At 39.5% G+C, this 19,384-nt stretch overlaps 1 protein-coding gene and 1 long non-coding RNA gene across 4 annotated transcripts in view; both read right to left on the bottom strand.

Moving 5' to 3' along the window:
* kcnab1a (potassium voltage-gated channel subfamily A regulatory beta subunit 1a) overlaps positions 1-19,384 on the bottom strand; it is a 132,189-nt gene that overhangs the window by 63,049 nt on the left and 49,756 nt on the right. The gene's annotated exons all lie outside the window — the stretch shown is intronic.
* On the bottom strand, positions 6,011-6,928 carry LOC140370518 (uncharacterized). Its single transcript, XR_011928372.1, has 3 exons — positions 6,868-6,928; positions 6,490-6,547; positions 6,011-6,398 (listed from the first exon to the last, which is right to left on the bottom strand). It is a non-coding gene; the product is annotated as an uncharacterized lncRNA (long non-coding RNA).

Below are 19,384 nucleotides of genomic sequence, written 5' to 3'. Positions count from 1 at the left end.
AGGGTATGGTTAGGAATATTATCTCGTGCAATGGCATCGGTGCTAATTTTCCGTCACTCTGATACAGATCATGGATAGAAATAATACTACGAGATACAAAAGGAAGTAAACTGAGCATAGACTGCACGTGTGTCGCAGGATAATGAGTGTGCCTGTCCGCGGTGAGGCTGCCTGATTTGTTGTTGTCTTTTGGGACTGTGGTGCGCTGCAGAGAGCTGGCACAGCACTATAACCAAGATGAATGGAGACACGAGCGAGAGGAAAGTCTTCATTCCAAGGTCAGCGGTTCACTGAAGATACAGAGGCGCTCGGAACGCCTTTGTCTCTGTGAACACTGGGGAAGTTAAAAATGCACCTTTAAGCCAAATAAAAGAATGTGTGAAGAGTCACTAAGTTATTTTAAACAATAGCAAGCTCGGTTAGCTGTTGATAACAATATATGTACAGCTTGACTAAAAATTACGACAAAACATATTAGGTTTATGTTTTTGTGTTTGGAGGGTTTTAATTTGCATACAGGTTAAAAGTGCATGGCCAAACAATCAGGAAAACACAACATTTAACTGCTAATAAACCTAAGCAGAGAAACAACTTCAGTATAATATCTTGTGTACTGTGATTACGGCATCCTTTTAAATAAACATCATGAAATTTTCTTTGCAAACACTATTTAACTTTAACAACTGTATTGTGAGATTTTGGGCAACAACCTCCTTCCCCCAACATGGCAATGACCCAAAGCACACAGCCAGGAGAACCAAGGAGTGGCTCCGAAAGAAGCATATCAAGGATCTGGAATGGCCTAGCCAGTCTCCAGACCTAAATCCAATAGAAAATCTTTAGAGGGAGCTGAAACTCTGTGTTGCTCAGCGACAGCCACGAAAAGATCTTCCAAATTCTTTCTTTAAAAATAGGCATACAGCTTTGGAAAACATAACATTAGTCTTCACTTAAAATTCTAATTCTAATCATTCTAATTTTAATCTAATTTTAAAATCTATAACCAAAAACCTGCTATGATGATACATTATGCTGGCGCACAATTGTTTTCACAACAAGACTTTTATCAAGACTTTTATTCTCAAGATTAGAACTCTAAATGAGTCCTATACGAAGGATGGAACAGAGTGAGAAACAGCGGGACCCGGAGACATGAACCCTAAGACATTGCGATTGTGTGCATCTCAGTCTGATCCGGTTCAGTCTGGTTATTGGAGGGAGTAAAGTACCTCTGATGACGTAATGAAGGCTGAGCTGGCAGTGTCTGTATTTTCCTCAACAATACTTAATCCTTTTTAGGGGGGAAATATTACAGAAATGTATGCTATCAAAATGCTTATTTAATTTTTTTTAAATATTGTTCACAACTAGGCAAACCTCAATAGCATTTTGAAGGCACAGTATTCATATGGTGCAATTATGTGCAATTACACAGAGCCCCAACATCACAGTCATTTCCCAGAGTTCACATTAGTTTGACAGCATGAATCAGGCAGCACTCAGGCTCCAGAATGGTAAATTGTTAAATACAATTCCCTGAATAAAGTTTAATTTCATTTTTAATAAAGTATTTAATCTCGCAGGTAACTATCCAATCATTAGAGAAGGACACTCTCTAAACAGAACAGCACCGACACAAGAATGGCTTTAGAGAGAGTGGATTTATCACATTTTAAAAAGAGACAATATCTGCAGTGTCCCGTTTTAAGCTTGTCAAATAACAGGAATTTCTAAAACTATTTATGAAATTGGTTTTCTGAAGAGATGTCTTAGAAGATAATGAAGCCCGTTGGTGCCATATGAGATTGTACGAGAGTTATGAATTAAGGAATACATTTTTGTTTTAGTATTGTTTAGAAAAGGGGTGGGGCCTAAATGTATTGACCTTAATTTAACCAGGAAAGTCCCACTGAGATTTAGGACATACAGCATTACAAGGAAAGAGACTTGATAGCTGACATTTTCCCTTTGTTGTCGTTCTTTTTCCACGTTGTCAGAATGAATTATTTGATTCACTCAATTCTAGCTACTATTTTGTACGTAGCTATGTGAATTAGAATCAGAGGCTGCACTGGTGCTTATTAACAGGATTCAAGTTTGGAAAAAGCTGTGATTGTCCAATTGTCTTTAAATATTGGACTTAGATGAATAAAGCGCAATAACTTGTTTTTTACACCCATAATTCTTTATTTTACCATACAGCAGAAAGTTAGAAAATCAAACAATGAAACCAGATTAACAGGGTGAGAAAATGACCTGACACTAAAGGACTGGACACAGATATGGACTCGTACAAAATGGAAGAAATGACTATACTTTGCAGACATCGGCACAAATGGGACAGATGTGCAAACAACATTAGATTATTAAGTGACTTGCTACTCTTGTTTGTTTCACTCTCTGTGTCGTTTGTATTTCTTGTTTAAATAAAGGATAATAATTATAAAAAGAATGTAAAAAGTAGGATTCTGTTCTGAAATAACTACAGCTACAGCAAAACATAAAGTCAAACATTCACCTTTTCAGAGAGTAAAAGAAGCGTGGTGAAAAGGCTGAGGTTCTCTTCCTAAAGCAGGTGCAGTCATTAGGCTCAGTAGTGGTGCGTACACAGTCATGGTACTTTAAATATCTGACCTAGAACACACTTTACTATGAGGAGGAACACAAAGGGAACCGGTGAGGAGCATGTGGCTGAAGGATTGCCTTTTATGACAAAGAAAACAAGGACGAGAGTTGTAAGGACGCTGTGTGATAAAGAGTCAGTCATTTTCGTCCGTGTTTGTCATTGACCTTTGGGAACTGTGGGATTTGAATTTGACGAATCTATAATTTATAAAAAAAAAGCGTAAAGAACATCTGCACTTTCTCTGTCACTTGAATTACGGTACAGCTATAGTCAACATGATGCGATCAGCTTAATAGTGAATTGCTTCTGTTGAATGAAGGAGTGCAAGAACACTGTGAGCATGTACAAAAACTTTGGAGCACTTTATGCCTAAAAATAATTAAATTGGAATTGGTGGGAGGTCTTTAGCCAATTATCTGTCACGAAAAGTATGTGTTCGGACATTGAATGAAGAAAATAAACTATATTTTGTGTTAAACGTCTGAATGAACGCATTTGTTAATGGGTATGTTCAGACAGAATTTTTTTTTTTTAATCATGAATGTGCAAACTTTTAAATTATTTTAGTTTTTCCCAGCCTTAGTTCTCGCTTTAAAGGGGACATGTTATTTTAAATAGACTTTTATGAGCTTTTAACTATGTTACACCGGTGTTCCTTCAGAATGTATTTCGAGTGATTTGTGTATGTTTGAATAATCCTGTATTAATAATAATGTTTAAAGAAACTGTACCTAACTTTTTAGCCAAAAAAAGACGCATGTGTTCTAATTTATGTTTTTAATGGTTATATTGAATGAAAGATCTATTCAAAAAAAATTGCCCTTACATATGCAGGCTTCACAAACCTGACTCGTACTTCGCCTGGATCAGCCCCTTCCTGCTTGCTTCTATGGAAATGTAGTTCTTTGGCTATAATATCTCAATAGAGAATATCCTGAAGGATGGTTTTACTTTCTATTTTAGGAATCATGCAGGTGAGGCCACAGTTATTTTATTACTTGGTTTACGGATCCGCCACACTTAGATTATTGATTTCTACAAAATAAATTAATAAATTATCAATTTATTTTTATAAAGCACTGCCCACAACGCAAAATAGCTTTAAATGAAATATAAAAAGCTGTATTAAGACAAAAGATAAGAGCGCGTGAAGCAATTTTTCATCAAAATCCTGCTGGAGTCATTTATTTTGGAAAGCATTGTTGTGACGGAGCGGCGCTGTCCAGTGCGCGGTCCCGGCTTCGCGCAGCGCCAAATCCTTGAATAGCAAATACACATTTTAAACCCGTTTACCACATTTTCTCCAGCACGTTTTGGCGTGACTAAGGCTGCACACTTAGACGCGTCACTTGAAACAGAAACATTATTGATACAGAGACATTATTGATACAGAGACATAATCAATGCACGTTATAATTCAAGCTAAGTATCCCAAAACTGTTACTTAATGCTGTATTATCCAAATTGTATTAATCACATGCGTATTGTCATTTTAAATATATATTGTATCTAAGGCTAGCTATCGTTGCTAAAAATAATAGATTTCTGCGATTTTTGTTTTGAAGTAACTACCTGAGGGAAAAAGGTTGGAGACCACCAAAGTAGAGCGAAGAAAAGTGATTCATCCAAACTACAGAATAGTTCACTGCACCCAGATATTATGAATGATGCATTAACCGTGTGGAGTCTGGACACCCACAGCTCACACAGACTGTCCCAGCATACGTCCCAGCACATGTCCCAGCACACAGAACACATCCCAGCACATGTCCCAGCACACGTCCCAGCACATGTCCCAGCACACAGAACACATCCCAGCACATGCCCCAGCACATGTCCCAGCACACGTCCCATCACACATCACAGCACACGTCCCAGCACCATGTCCCAGCACACGTCCCAGCACACACATGTTCAAGCGCACTCGGAAGAAGCAGCAAAAGGCGACGCCAGCATTTTTCTGCACATTGCGGTGCGGGACACAATCAATAATCTCCACGCAACAGCAGAAAGCTTAAATGGATTTTCACTAAATTGCAGCTTTATAGACTTCACTGCACACGCACGCACCCACACACACACACACAAACAAACAACAGCAGCAACAAGGACACAAAATGCATGCAAAGACTTACAATCCCTGCAATAGGCTGCAGACAAAGCCCAAATGGACAGTTAATAATCGCAATAAAAATGCAATGGGCCATGAAGGGCCATACAAATGGAGACACTACATCTAGGGAGAACTTTGACCATATTATCTCATCCATGTTTTCAATCAATATTGTTTAATTTGTTATGGATATAGCAATAAAGTATTAATGACTATAATACAGAATAATGTATTTATATAACTAATTAAAAAGGATTTCTTGACCCAAACTTGAATCAGCTTGACTTGTAGGATACACACAACAAGCATGATTCTTGTTTATTGGTAAATCAAACTCCAACAGTAGTTAGTAGTAGTGGTAGCTGGATCGTGGATCATTTTTAGTCACAAATGAGCACTGACTCATTGGGTTGGTATGCTTGATTACAACCCAGATAATCAGTGTGAGACCAAGGGAATGTTTTCATGAATTTGACATTTATCTAGAATTGTGTACATGAGAAGATGACTGCTGTTTTTGAATAACAGCTTTACTTATATTCTCTATGAGGGAAAAAACACATTTTATGTTGTCTACAACAATGGTCCCACAGTGGGAGTCGGGACCCCCGGGGGGTCGTGAAGCACGAGATGGGGGATGTGAGATGAGTTCAAGATGTAATGTTGAGATTATTAACTGAGAATGTATCTTTTATAATTGAAAACAGTCGGTTTAAGTGAAATTGGGTAAGATAATAAGCGACTGAAATAAATACAATCAAACCACATTTTAACTTTTAATGGTTTCAAAATTTAAATTACTACAGACGTCAATGATTTTGCTTTTGGGGTTTTGAGTTTCATGATTAATTTGGAGGTCCTGGATTTGGGGGTTGGCTACCCCACCTCTAAGTGGATAACTTATTTCTGATGAAAACATTTTAAACAAGCATTATTGTCTGTATTTATAATGTTTGGCTCGTCACATGATGGTAAATGTGGTTATGTCCTCATATACACAGTAGGTCCTATTGTAATGGAAATGACTGAAATGTATGTAATTATGAAATTGTATCTTGTGGTGAACTTTTCAGGATATCTTAACTTGACATGTGCTTGTTAAAACATGCTATCGTTGGTGCTCTCACTTTGGGCAGTTGGGGTCAACTTTTTTTAAGCAGGAAAAATAAATAGTTTTTATGTACTTTATTTTTGTAACACCAAAATCACAACAGCAGTTGCCTCAATGTTTTTTTATTGTCATGCACATGCTTTTGAAGATTAGTGCATATTTTAATGAATTTAGTGTGTAAACAGTCTTTTTGGACCCACCCAAACACACAACACACCAGGTGTATTCTCACAAACACATCCTTCCCACTAACATCTAGATCAATAACCACCGGTGTTGAGAGGTGCACATGAAACTGAAAAGGGGGGATTAAAAAGTGTGTGTGATTGCGCTCGTGGCCTGGTGTAGTAATGCATGGAACAAAGTCAGTCTGTGATGGTTTTCAAAGGAAGTAGACAAAAAGGTTCCGTGACAGACCCTCCATCACACACCAGAAGCTGCTCTGCTGCTGGGTTCTTTACAAGCACCAAGATTGGCTGGAGTCTTTTCATCTGTGTTAGAGGCTGACAGGTAGATCCAGTCTGATGGGGGCAGCCATGATGAAGCTCCTGAGGGAGAATGAGGGTAATTGAAGCACTCCACACGACCTGTCCAGTGCAGCTAGTAAGTGTTCAGAATGCTACCTTCTAATGTGATTACCTTTTATTGCAGGAGAGTCCAATTGTATTAGCTTTCTGCATAGACCCAGCCATGAGCGCTGTAATCATTGTAAAGTGATCATTTAGAGGAATGGAAGTTTACCCCCGCCTTGAAGTAAAAATAATTATTTCCAATATAAAAATAATTTTACTAATCAAAATTTTCCTGCTCAAAGGAGTCTCGGCAAAAGTTATAACTGAAACTTGCCCTGCCCTTGTTTACATGTCTAACAATGTAACTGTTTAACAGCTTTGGTGAATGAAATGGTATTTTATATATAAAAAGGAAATATAACAGGAAATATGGTTCCCCCCCTAGTCTACTATAGCCCCATAAAACTTTGGCAGAAATCAAACATGTCAAATGTTAATAAGGTACCTGACAGCTCAGAGGGAGAGAGGGCCAGACCTCAGTAAGCCTTAACGCCCCTTGCTGTGGGAGTGAAATGTTTGAACTTGTAAACAAGGGCAGGGCAAGTTTCAGTTACACTCCTCCCTTTGGGCAGGACCAATCAGAGCTCAGGAGATTATAAATGCTACTGCTCAAACCATTTCCATCAAACTGAAAACTACTTTTTGATTGAAGTCGAAACATTGTGATTAGACTGACTTAATTTTATATAAACAATTCACATACAAAAAATGACATCTTTATAAATGTCTCACTGTTGTGTCCAATGAATAAAATGACACTAGCTAATGACACTTGCCAATAGCGCATTCCGCTGCATGTTAATCTGATATGGTTGCTAATGCTAATTTGTCAATTAAAAATGTATTGCTGTTTCATATTTCAGCACATCTTGGCAGTGTTGGTCATCAATAATAATCTTACATTTGGTGGGAAAATGTATTGTACTGTACTGTATTTGAAATGTATTTTTAATATATATTGTTTTTTTGTTTGTGTGCATAATCTTTAATCTGGTTCTTAAAAATCGCCACATGTTTGTCTCCATGGAGATGTTAATGCTTTGCCTAGAATGTTAAATTATAGGGTATTAAAGGCAATCATTGAATAAGACACTTTAAAGCCTCACATTTCACTATATACTTATCTGCCAGCGGCAACCATGTAATTTAAAGATTGTCAAGACTCTCCCCCTTCAGCACACAAAAGAAGACGAAGCTTTCACCGCACACTGCCCCACAGCCATAAACCACCCATTTAACCAAGACAACAGTATAGATTCTCTTCATGGCTGCCTGAAGACGCATTTGGACAGGCTCTCTGCTCTCACCTCTGCCAAGAGGGTTATGTAATCGGCCCGTCAGCTTGTCTCTCTGCAGGATTAGTCCAAAATGACTGCAGCTGGTTCATTCAATTACAGTACAGACCTATAAAAGAGACAAGTGCTGGAGATGGAATTGGTTATGGGCACTTCATGGACCAGTCGGAGCACATCAGCATTCAGTAATTCAATTAACAAGCCTGCTCTGTCTAACAAGAGAGAAAATAATCCAGCCTTTACTATTGGCTTTAGAATTCATTGCTACAGTCAATTTATTGCTATGAGTTTACTGACAGCAACAGTACCAAAGTGATATTCTGCTAAATAAATAAATATTTTCTTCAAGAAGGCCGAGCAGAGGATGTACTTCTAAACGGCCATCATTGAGTCCATCCTCACCTCCTCCATCACCGTATGGTACGCTGGAGCCACAGCCAGGGACAAACAGAGACTACAGCGCATTGTGCGCTTTGGTGAGAAGGTGATCGGCTGCAGACTCTCCCCTCAGGCAAGAGGCTATGGTCCATCCAGACCAGAACCTCCCGCGACAAGAATAGTTTCTTTACCACTACGGTTGGACTCATGAACACTTTATAACTGTCACTTTAACTATTTTTTTTTTTTAACAACTATTCATTGCACTGCTCATTTTTGCACTATTCATTGACAAACTTTGACAAATTTACTCTACACTCTGTGACCAATCACACACCACATTCATACTAAGCAATGTGGGTGAAGTGTCTTGCCCAAGGACACAACTGCAGGTTGTAATAGAGCCACTGCAGCCGCAGTGGCGCTAGGCCTTAGCCTCAGAGATCTGACAAGAATGGGCATTGATAACCAGATATGGCCACAATTTATAGGTTCACTAAGTAACATTTCTGTGGGAAGGTACCTCCACAAGATCCTTTGCTTGGACTGGTCCACAGCGTGATATTAAACTTAGACACAAGTGGGTGACACATAGTAAGAATGGATGTTTAGCAAACACCAACTACATAATTACATCTATGGAGACAGCAGGTGGTGAAAAGTGACATACTGTAAATCTATTAAACACTGCTGCCTCAAAAGGAAATGCAAGGACGACCATAGTTTATTTTTAAATACATTTTAGGCTATACTTTGGTTGAACTGTTATGAACGACAAAACTTCACTCCAACATGTAAAAGATGCAACTAAATTTAAGTCAAAAGTAAATCGTTTTTGTTTTGTTATTTCTTGTCAATATAAAAAATAAACACAAAGATAAAAGACTTTCTGCATTATTATCTAACCCTAAGCCACTTTAATCACCCATGCTTTCTAACACTCTGGCTTTTTCCTCGGCTATAGCTTTGGTTGGTGTGTTGCTTTTCTTTGCACTAGTAGTGAGACCCTCTATGGAGCTGGTCACCTTTGGAAAACAACAAAACAGTGACAAAGAGGCCAATGGAGTCCCAACTGATGAATCTTTAATAATACTGCTTTGCTTATGGAAAAAGCCCATTTTGGGTTTGATTAAGTGGTGCCAACCAGATCTGTTCCAAATGTTTGCCTCCGTCACACAGCTAGTTCTGTCAATTGATCGCATTTACTCTTTTAACACTTGGCACGGACAACTGCAAGCACAAATAAACATGCATTTAATTATGGTGGGGTTCTAGCAGATCTTTTGTTAGCGGTATTTGAATTTATGCAACTGGCTGACCGCTTAAAAACTTGGCATGGAAATATAAAGAGAATGTTTAAGGACAAAGCTGGCGTTGTAGTTAAGGCTTCATGAGGCAGGCTGCTGCAGTGCGGTGCATGGTCGAGCAGCTCCACAGTAAAGTGAATAATGTAGCATGAGAGGAGCTCAGAGGACCCTTGGTGGGTATATGAACTCATTTTACGGCAGAAGATTGTGGTTAAGACTGACTACTGTATATGAACTAATTGCATTTTATCACATCCGCCTGCTTTAACTTAATTAAGGAAGAAAATTAAAAACAAATGGGTTTAATAGTGGCTTGGTTGGTCAGAGGTTGAAATCCCACTCATTCAATTCAGTCAGCACATTTCACCCACTTTGTCTGGGCTAATTTGTAAGCCTGAATAGTTTGAGAGGCTTCTGGCGCAGATTGACAGTCATGTTTCCATCAGTTAGTCCCAAGGCAGCTGTGGCTCACTTCTTTGGAGTGTCTTGGATGATACAATTAACCCAATATTTAGCAACAGCTCATTATTATTGTTGTTAGAGCCATAAATCAAGTAATTAAAGGTGCACTATGCAACAAGGTCACCATGGCAACACCTGCCGGTTTCCAAGGAGACGTTATTACACAAAGGCATGAAACTTCTATAAAGCATTTATTCAGTTACAGATGCTGTTTTAACTGCTTTAAAACACCTCAAAAAACATGACTTCTTACTGAACACAGGGTTGCCTCTCTACAGATCTGACCTGTAACTTGGCCTGTTGGCATCATCTGCTCATCCATAGAGATAGATAAATGTCATACTGTAGAACGCAAAGCAATAACTTCTTCACACAGACAAGCAGGTGGCGGTAGACACTTCGGACGCGATAATAATCATTAATTTGGAATGTGCCCCAATTCCAATTAATTTTAACCACTAAATAATGTGATGCAGCAGAGTGTAAATGTGGTCAACCTTATTACCCAACAGCGAGAGGGTTGCAGATTGCCAGAGTGCAACCTGCAGTGTAGTGTTTGTATCGTATTTTATGCCAGGTTCCTACCCATCACTCGCCAATTCCAGCGGCCTCCTTGCCCAAAGGCTTTAGCTCTCGTAAGCTAAGCAGGGTTGGGCCTGGTTGGTACTGCGACGGGAGACTGAATACCAGGTAGTGGGGCAGCAGGGTCTTTAGTTACTGCATGCTCCCTGTCCCCGAGAATTCAGAGTGCGCTAAACAACCAAACTCATTTCCCTTTGCCCCAAAACCTCTAAGACAACTCTTGATCCAGTCCACAGAAGGTCAAAGAACCAAAAGGGGCAATGAGATGTCCAGGTATGTCTAGCAACTTAGCATTTGGCATTAAACTTAGCAGCTGTAATTGACTTTAGGAACTGCGGTGAAGCTCCTATAGTTTTTAGTTTCAATTTGATGTCGCAGACCAAAAAGCAAAACCACGAGTACCACAAGTCTGGAGTGAAGGGTTAGGAAACTTTTGTCATTTTTGTCTAATATGTTCCTGTCTGTTTCTTAGCTGCCTCTTACTGACATGTTGTGTACCAAAACTAATATTGGGACAGCTACACCATTACATTTTATTAGTGTTATCTGAGGACACTGGGCTGCTCGATCAATCAGCATTACCCATCTGCTCGAAAGCCAACGCGTGTTTGTTGTTGTTGCCAAAGCTACAAATGTCGTTTAAATCCACTTGCAGTTTGTAAAAGGTCATCTTGTTAGATCTGGTTTAACGCAGGCTCGCTTCCATTAACCTTTATTTTCTCTAAATTGAATCAAAGCTTGGAACACATCGGCCAGTACCTGCAGAATTAGTTTTCACACAGCAGCGAGGACATCAGTGCTGGCCTTATGCCCTTGAAATTGTATGTAACTGAAATGTCAAATCGGGACATTGTTATTCATGCACTTGAAAGACATAATTGCTTTTGTGACAACGCGAGCATTTATTTTCCGCCTATTTTTCATGGTTGTGGAGATAGTTTCAAGAGCTGACACTTGCATTGTTCATGTTGTTATGAATTTGAAATTAAAGATGAAATATGTAAACATAATTGTATTTTGTATTGTAAAAGCAAATGTCTGTCAAGAAAACATGCCTTTTTAGAGGAATAATACAAATGAAAATAAAGCAAACTGGTCATGAATCTGCCTTGAAATAGTCAGATCTTATCCAAATACACTCAAGGTTGATTCAAGATAATGCTGGAAAATTTGTTCTTTTGACCCATCCTTCAATACTGCTTTAGGCTTGTTTCCACTGGTCTATTTAGGAGTAGATCGGTTTCTCCACGGGCCAATTTAAATGATCCAAAGGCACAAAGGAGGAGCTACAATTTGGGCAACACACCAGAGCGAGGTGATTGGACACGAGAAAACATAGACTCGATTAACAGAAAGTTAATCGACGCACGGCAGAAAGCGCTTTGAAATGTATAAATCATTTTCAAAACGGCAATAAAGCGTAAGTAGTTTCTTGTTTAGCCACACCTGACAGTGCCACAAACTTGGAATAGCTGAAATCGTTCGTATGATTAAAATGTATAATCCAGGAAAAGCATTCTGCCAGTAAAAGAGTCTTTCCAAAGGGAAAAGACTGGGGATCAGGACCGTTCAAAACAAAGGAGCTACAGAATTACTGGAGTAGTCATCACGCATTCATTCTCCAACAGTTTCAACGGAATCACCATAAACACTTTCCAGCCACATTTCCAATTCACAGAAAATCAACATATTTGCAAGCAGAGAGAAAACGCGATAATTGAATGCAAAGGGCCTCCAAATTGGCGCATGAAACCCAACCGCACACGCCAGATAAACCCACACTACATCCCCTTTCACAGCTTCTGCTCTCATCCACATCTCCATGGCGACAGGAGTCAATTATATGGCCTTCATATGGATAGTCTCACAAAATGACTGGCTCTCCACCATCGGCTGGCTCTCTGCGCTGGTGCACTTGTATGATCCAACGCGGAGGAGCTTTGATGTGCGCGAGAATAACACGCCTGTCGTGTACAAACAACTGTTCCGCCTTGTTCTACAGTTGGTGAACATAACCTCAGTCTCGTCGCTGCCATTTCAATAAGGAGAGACATTAGGCAGATGAAGGAGGTGTGATGAAAGGCTTATTGAATGGATGAAAATATGGCATTTGATACCCAGCAGTGAGTGCTCGGGTTAGGGATGAACCGATATGGATTTTGAAATACTTGTCTTGCTGCTGTGGCCAATAACGAATATTTACTTATACCAATATTAAGATCTCTATATTTTTTCTGCAAAACTCTTTGATTTTGTTTCTAATGTACATGACCAAGGAGCTACGCCGTCTCACATACGTCCCTGAAATAAATCTTCATAAAGTATTGGAGAAGTATTTATTTTGTATCCCAGTCAATAAACATACAGCTATATTTGTTTCCTGATTGCCCCTCTCTTTCAAGTTTACTCATTAGTCCGTTCAAAAAAATCTGATGTTCTGAGGACAAACTGGGAATGACATTCGGGCACACACTGACAGGCAGTGCAGAAAAAATAACAGCAACATTTTTGAATATCGGACCAATAAAAAAGCCTGAGAAAGACCTATGATATCTCTATACTGGAACCGGTATGAAAGCATCCATCATGGCCAAAAAGGAGGTGGAGAGTATTTTTTGTGCAGCTGTGGTGGTGGAAAGTGGAATGAACTGTATATACATTGAGCTGTGATTGCTTGAGAAGATCGTTCGGAAGGCTGTGATTTCCCAAATCAAGGAAACACAACTGAATGCCTTTGATGTCTTGATGACAAGATCCGCTGGCAAGAAAAGTTAGACATTGTAAGGAGAGGTCGTCCGACGCCGACGGTGGCTGTCCACGAGTCCTAAGGTTCACTGGTCCGAAGGTTCATGGGTCCGAAATTTCCCTGAAATTTTAAGGTTCACAAGTCTGAAGGTTCACTAGTCCGACAATGTGAGTCCGCAGAGCAGGCTCGCCTCCCTTTTCCCTACATACTGTCTTTTAAGACTTTTCTAGTGTTAATGCACTTTTTATGATTAAATCACGTATTTTCCATAACCGACTTGTTTCAGTGCATAGCCTGAGCTCCTTATCGTATTATTAATGAATTAATTAACTCCAGGATTAAACCGTTTTCCAGTCGACATTCTTCAGAAGCTGAATTTCCCTTTTGACTACCAGTCCTACGGTGATCGGATCACGCGTATTTCTATACTTATGATCAAATGAAGGCATAGAGTGGAGGGTTCAGATCACGCATATTTCTTATGATCAAATGAAGGCATAAAGCGGAGGATTCGAGATGTTCCCTTGTTACTTTTATATACACAGTACAACTTGCGGTGCCACCTGTGAGCAGCTGGGACACAAAACGTTGTGACGAGCCCCAGTGCGTGTCTTGGTGCTTCGTGCGCATTTTACAGACTGACTACATCCCGATGCCGTCTGCACCTTCACTTTAGCCTATGAGGAACTTTCGGACTAACGAACCTTCGGACTAACGAACCTTCGGACTAGTGAACCTTCGGACTAGCGAACCTTCTGACCAGTGAACCTTCGGACTAGCGAACCACCAGACTAGCGAACCACCGGACCAGTGAACCTTCGGACTAGCAAACCTTCGGACCAGCGAACCTTCGGACCAGCGAACCTTCGGACCAGTGAACCTTCGGACTAGTGAACCTTCCGACCAGTGAACCTTCGGACTAGTGAACCTTCGGACTAGTGAACCTTCGGACCAGTGAACCTTCGGACTAGTGAACCTTCGGACTAGTGAACCTTCGGACCAGTGAACCTTCGGACTAGCAAACCTTCGGACCAGTGAACCTTCGGACTAGTGAACCTTCGGACTAGTGAACCTTCGGACCAGCGAACCTTCGGACCAGTGAACCCTTCGGACTAGTGAACCATCGGACCAGTGAACCTTCGGACCAGTGAACCTTCGGACTAGCAAACATTTCGGACTAGTGAACCTTTAAAACCTTCAGACTCGTGGGGGGTAACCGACGCCGACGCTGCAAAGCCAGAGCAAGTGATCCATTTGGTCAATGAGACTCCAAAGTACAGCTGGGCACTTATGGTGCTTTTGAAAACTTTTGGGGGCGAGTGGATCTACAGCTCAACGAACACGCACGCCGGGCGACAGCACGGACCACGGCGCTGACGCACCGACTAGGGCGCGGACCACGGCGTGGGGGGCCGCAACAGAGCGGTAATCACTAAAAAGTTGTCTGCTAATGGCTCTTTTCCTATGGTTGGACTAGTATGGATGTAGAGAACTATTTTATTCAACATCTGTATACCAATAAGGTCACTTCAATGCGAAGCGCTCATTTCTGAGAAACGAAAGCCTGAAAAACCTGTGCGAGGATTTTAGAACATATTAAAAAAAATACATTTTAAATCCGATGTTAGGCCGCAGTTATTTTATTACTTGGTTTACGGATTTTTAAATGAAATATATTGAACAGGCGGGCGAAATAAATATTATTTAAATTTCAAAATATTTTTTCTACCGGGTTTTCCCAAAAGGCACCACTGGAGGAGGGGGGGGGGGGGGGGAGACGCAGCGCGCAGAAGCTTGTAACAGTAGATTTAGCGTGTTTTGCATTGGTAGAATTGACGCCTCTAAGTGTTCACCCTTATGGTCACGGCAAAATGCGCTGGAGAAAATGTGGTAAACGGGTTTAAAATGTGTATTTGCGGTATAAAGGTGCGCAGCACGGTTATATCTGTTTTGGCAAATAAGCTTGTCAATTGTTGCTTGTAAAGTACTATCTTGAGATGAGGAAAGTCTGCCCATCTTTGTTTGACTTATCTTTAATTATAAGCTTTGTATTTTCTAATTACATATTTTAGTATTTTAAGGTTTCATTGGGTTGCATGGAGATTGAAAACAGTTTATGCTAGACAGCCTCCTTGTTTGACACCAAACCAACATTACAGTCTAACTCGAGTAGGGAATCTAGTGTTTGTGCAAAGAATACAGCAACAGTATGGGCGAAATATGAACCAGCAACCCTCCAGTTGACGGGCAAACACTCACTCACCCACAACTCCCTTGAAATTGTTCATCGCCAAAATGGTGTTAGCAAAGAAAAAAAAACACATCCTAAAATGATTTAATACAAACTGTACATAGTTCTGGTCCATAGACACTTGAGCATTCGGTAGATAACGGACGAGATGTCGAAGCAAATGTCTTAGTGCAGCAGAGCTGTCACAATTATGAATACTATCAGAGTCTTATGGGACGGCCAAGGGCATCGCCTGAGCCGACGCGCATTTCATCTCATGGAGCAGCTTAGACACGACCAAAGGCTCCCAGTGTTCTAGCAAGAGGGAACAGCAAGGGTGGCTAAGTCTGTCAGCGATGTTAAAGGAGACACGCGTTCAATTGAGCTCTTAAATGTTATAGTGTATAGTATTTTTTATGTTTTGTTTATATGTTTAATAGGAGTACAATTATATCCAGAAAGAAAAACACGAAACAGGTATTGATTCGGGATTAGTACAATCAATCAATGAAAAAAAGTGTGCATTTCTTTTTAATAAAAACATTAAAAACATTTTAATGTTTAAAACTAGATTGTGTTTGTGAATTGAATTTGGGATACGCAAATGTGCCTTTTAAAGTCTCTTTTGACATATCATTTGCTTGGTGGCTGAAGCGCTGGGATTGGTATAATATTGAACTATTGGGATAGGTGATATATCGGTTCCAGTGTCAATATCAGCAGATATCGAACAATTAACTGATAAAGGTGTTGGTCGAGATAATATCTCTTTTACATATTATGTAAAAAAAAAGGCAGATTTAAAAAAAATATTATATTCCTAATGTTGACATTAGTAATGCCACTAATTTGTCACTCCCCAGCTGTTGCCACCTTAAGACACTAATCCAAGCGTTCAAAAGAAAAGTGGAAGACCACAATTTCGGTTTTCATAATTAATCATTATAAACCTTAAAAGTGGGATATCTGATTTCCAAATTTTCCAAGTATGTAATCAAATCTATCCATAGTTCCAAGCTTTCACAAACATGGGTAATATTTGTATGCATGGATTTTCAGGCCCGGATGGCGCAATCGATCAGAGCGCTGCTTTTGGCTATTTACTTTACAAGAGAGAAAATACTCTATTATTACATGTCACAAAGTGCTGCTTTTACAAGATTTATGGTGGATAAACAAAATTGACTAATTTACAAGGAAAAGTGTTAAGTGTATTCAAATATCTGAAATGTGCTTTCACTTTGGCTGAATGCTTTGTCAGCATCACAAAAGATGAAATAATTTATGAAGCATTACATCACATCTGAGGGTTATGGCCTGTGTTTGTCATTTGTGAGTGCTTCGGCTAGAATTATTGCTTTTTGTTGTTTTAATCTGCCTGTTTGTCACATTTACATTAATTTATCATTCAGTACATTTTATTTCATAAATATAGTCACATAGAGGAATGGTAATGTGTTAGACAAGTGTGAATTATTTTGCCATCTTTCAAAAAAGTATACAGTACTCATAAACACTAAAATATATTTTGTGGCCTCGATAGTTATACAACTGGGGTTTGACATTCCCACTCAAACTTGCTTTCTTGACTTCATGATTTTTTATAGGTGTACTATATGTCTTATTCCCCAAATCCTTCAATTCCAATCCGGGAAAGACACTAAAATGAAAGGTACATCTCCACATACAATTAAATGAGGACTGTACCAGAACAGAGCTCGTTATTTCAGCCCACAGGCCCCTGGTGGCCCCCCTCGCGGCCCCCCTCGCGGCCCCTCGCGGCCACTGTGTTTTTAACATGTACCTATTCAACACCACAAACCATACGCAGGTTATGAGCTGGCTTCTCCGGCTATTGCACACATTGACTGACACAGTGTGGTCTGAGAGACTTAATATTAGTCAAATTAAAGGAAATCGTTACTGTGAATGAACTCATTACAGTGTATTGGCAGAACAGCTGGATATCAGATTCCTTTTCAACGTTCAAAACTCAATGAGGAGAGCTGTTTTCTTTAAAGACACAAATCCACATAATCCAAGAGCTGAACCATGCATGTCAATGACCAGGATATAGAACAGGCCCGCTGCTGCTGAGGTCAGAAACTGTTCAATATTTAAATAACCAGCACTTATGAACCAGTTTACGAGGTCAAATTAATGTTATGAAAGTCTAAATTTGACAAAAGGGAGCTTCTAGGAGTGACACATCGTAGGTTAAAACAATTGCTTTTATTACAAAACAAAAATGTCAAACTTAATTTCAATATAGAGGGAAAGCCTAGATACTCAATACATGTTTCAATGCCACAACGAAAATAACTGAATTTGTTTAGAGAATAGAATGTCATTTTTAACAAAAAGCATAATATTTTTATATTATTTGGTCTTACACCTGCTTTGAACATTAAGACTGAAACAAGACGATAAACAAGGATGCAAGGAACATCACATTGGGGAAACTAACTTCAACACAGAAGGCACTTAAACACAGGATTACAATCGGCGGTTCACCTTATCTTAAAGCTACAAACCACTTATTTGAAGGCAATGAAGTGCAATATTTAAGAAAGAAGGGGTGGCAATATTTGGTAAAACAAAAAAAAAACAAAAAACAAAATCCTTCCTGAACACAGATGGTGGATTAAGATAAAACGTACCTTCTGTTTACAACTGCCTCCTCAAACCTGGGTCAAAACCATCAAATGCAGGTATTTAACAGGTGTGAGGAAGAGGCTGGAGTAGAGAACAACCCAAAACTATATTCTAGCAACTACATGTCCCATGTCTAGGAAAAGTGTTTTTTTAAATCCTATGGCAGGTTTCAGGGTATAAGTCAGGGGCAGTATACACTCCAGCTCCTCAGAACAGTATCTTCACGTTGAAAATGATATCCAGATGGCAACCTCCTGTCTCAATTTCTAAAATCATTGTCCAGTTGACTACCTTTGAAACCTTTTCTGTAGAACTTCTAAAATATTGATACTTTAAAACAATTAGCATAATTTTTTTACAACCCTCAGTGTTAACATTACAGTTCGTTGGAAAGAGGGCACAATTTAAGTGTTGAAATTATAACGTATCCTGTGTAAGGTGAATAAACTTAAAAAATAAACAACAATTAAAATATTTCTCCAAAGTCTGAATTCTGCTTCAAACCACATGCTTTAACTGACGGATGATTGGCTGTAGATCTATCTCTCCATTAAGACCCAAGCTCATCATTAACTCTGAGTTCTATTAAATCTTTTTTTTATGATTACATTTGTAGAAATATATTATTTTCAATTCATTATTTAATGTTGGCCTTTTTTGTAATCCTCCTGACATTAAACACAAACATGTGGCTAACGTTAAACACAAACATGTGACTAACTATGTCGGTGTAGTCCCCCATTTGTCCAGGAGAGTTCCATTGTAGAAAAAGGTTCAGTTGTAGTCAGCTGGATTCAGTTGTAGAAAAAACAAGACGTTTCGACTCTCATCATTATCAATTTGCGAAATTAGGCCGGGAACACAGATATTTATTCTATTCTGTGGTGAGCCCTGGGCCCTCCTGAAGTAAAAGAAAAAGTTGTTTGTTTAAACAGAAACTTACCCCTCTTTGTTTTCTATCAGGCTAGCCTCTTGTTTACCATCAGTCCTTTAATGGGCTATTAGTCTCCCTTTTGTTTTTGTGTCCCTGGCTCACTCTCCCGGAGTACCTGATTAGCATCCGAATTCCTTGTACATCTACCTCTCCACGGGTTCAAAATTCCATTATAAACCACATGAAGATTGAATCTTAACCCTCCATTCCTGTTTATAGAAGGCGTTTCTTTTTTAACAAAAATAGCCTCTTTAACTCTTCTTTCAAACCATCTTTTCTCCCTGCTTAGAATCTTTACCTCACTGTCTCCAAACGAGTGATTAGAAGCTTCAAGGTGAAGATGCACAACGCTCTGTGGTCCTGAGCTTGCATG

Source organism: Eucyclogobius newberryi, unplaced genomic scaffold (assembly GCF_026437365.1).
Source record: "Eucyclogobius newberryi isolate DKJ021-1_F unplaced genomic scaffold, fEucNew1.0.hap1 SCAF_10, whole genome shotgun sequence".
NCBI classification, from domain to species: domain Eukaryota; kingdom Metazoa; phylum Chordata; class Actinopteri; order Gobiiformes; family Gobiidae; genus Eucyclogobius; species Eucyclogobius newberryi.
Note: the sequence above shows the minus strand (reverse complement) of the source record. Positions and strands in the feature narration are given on the sequence as shown.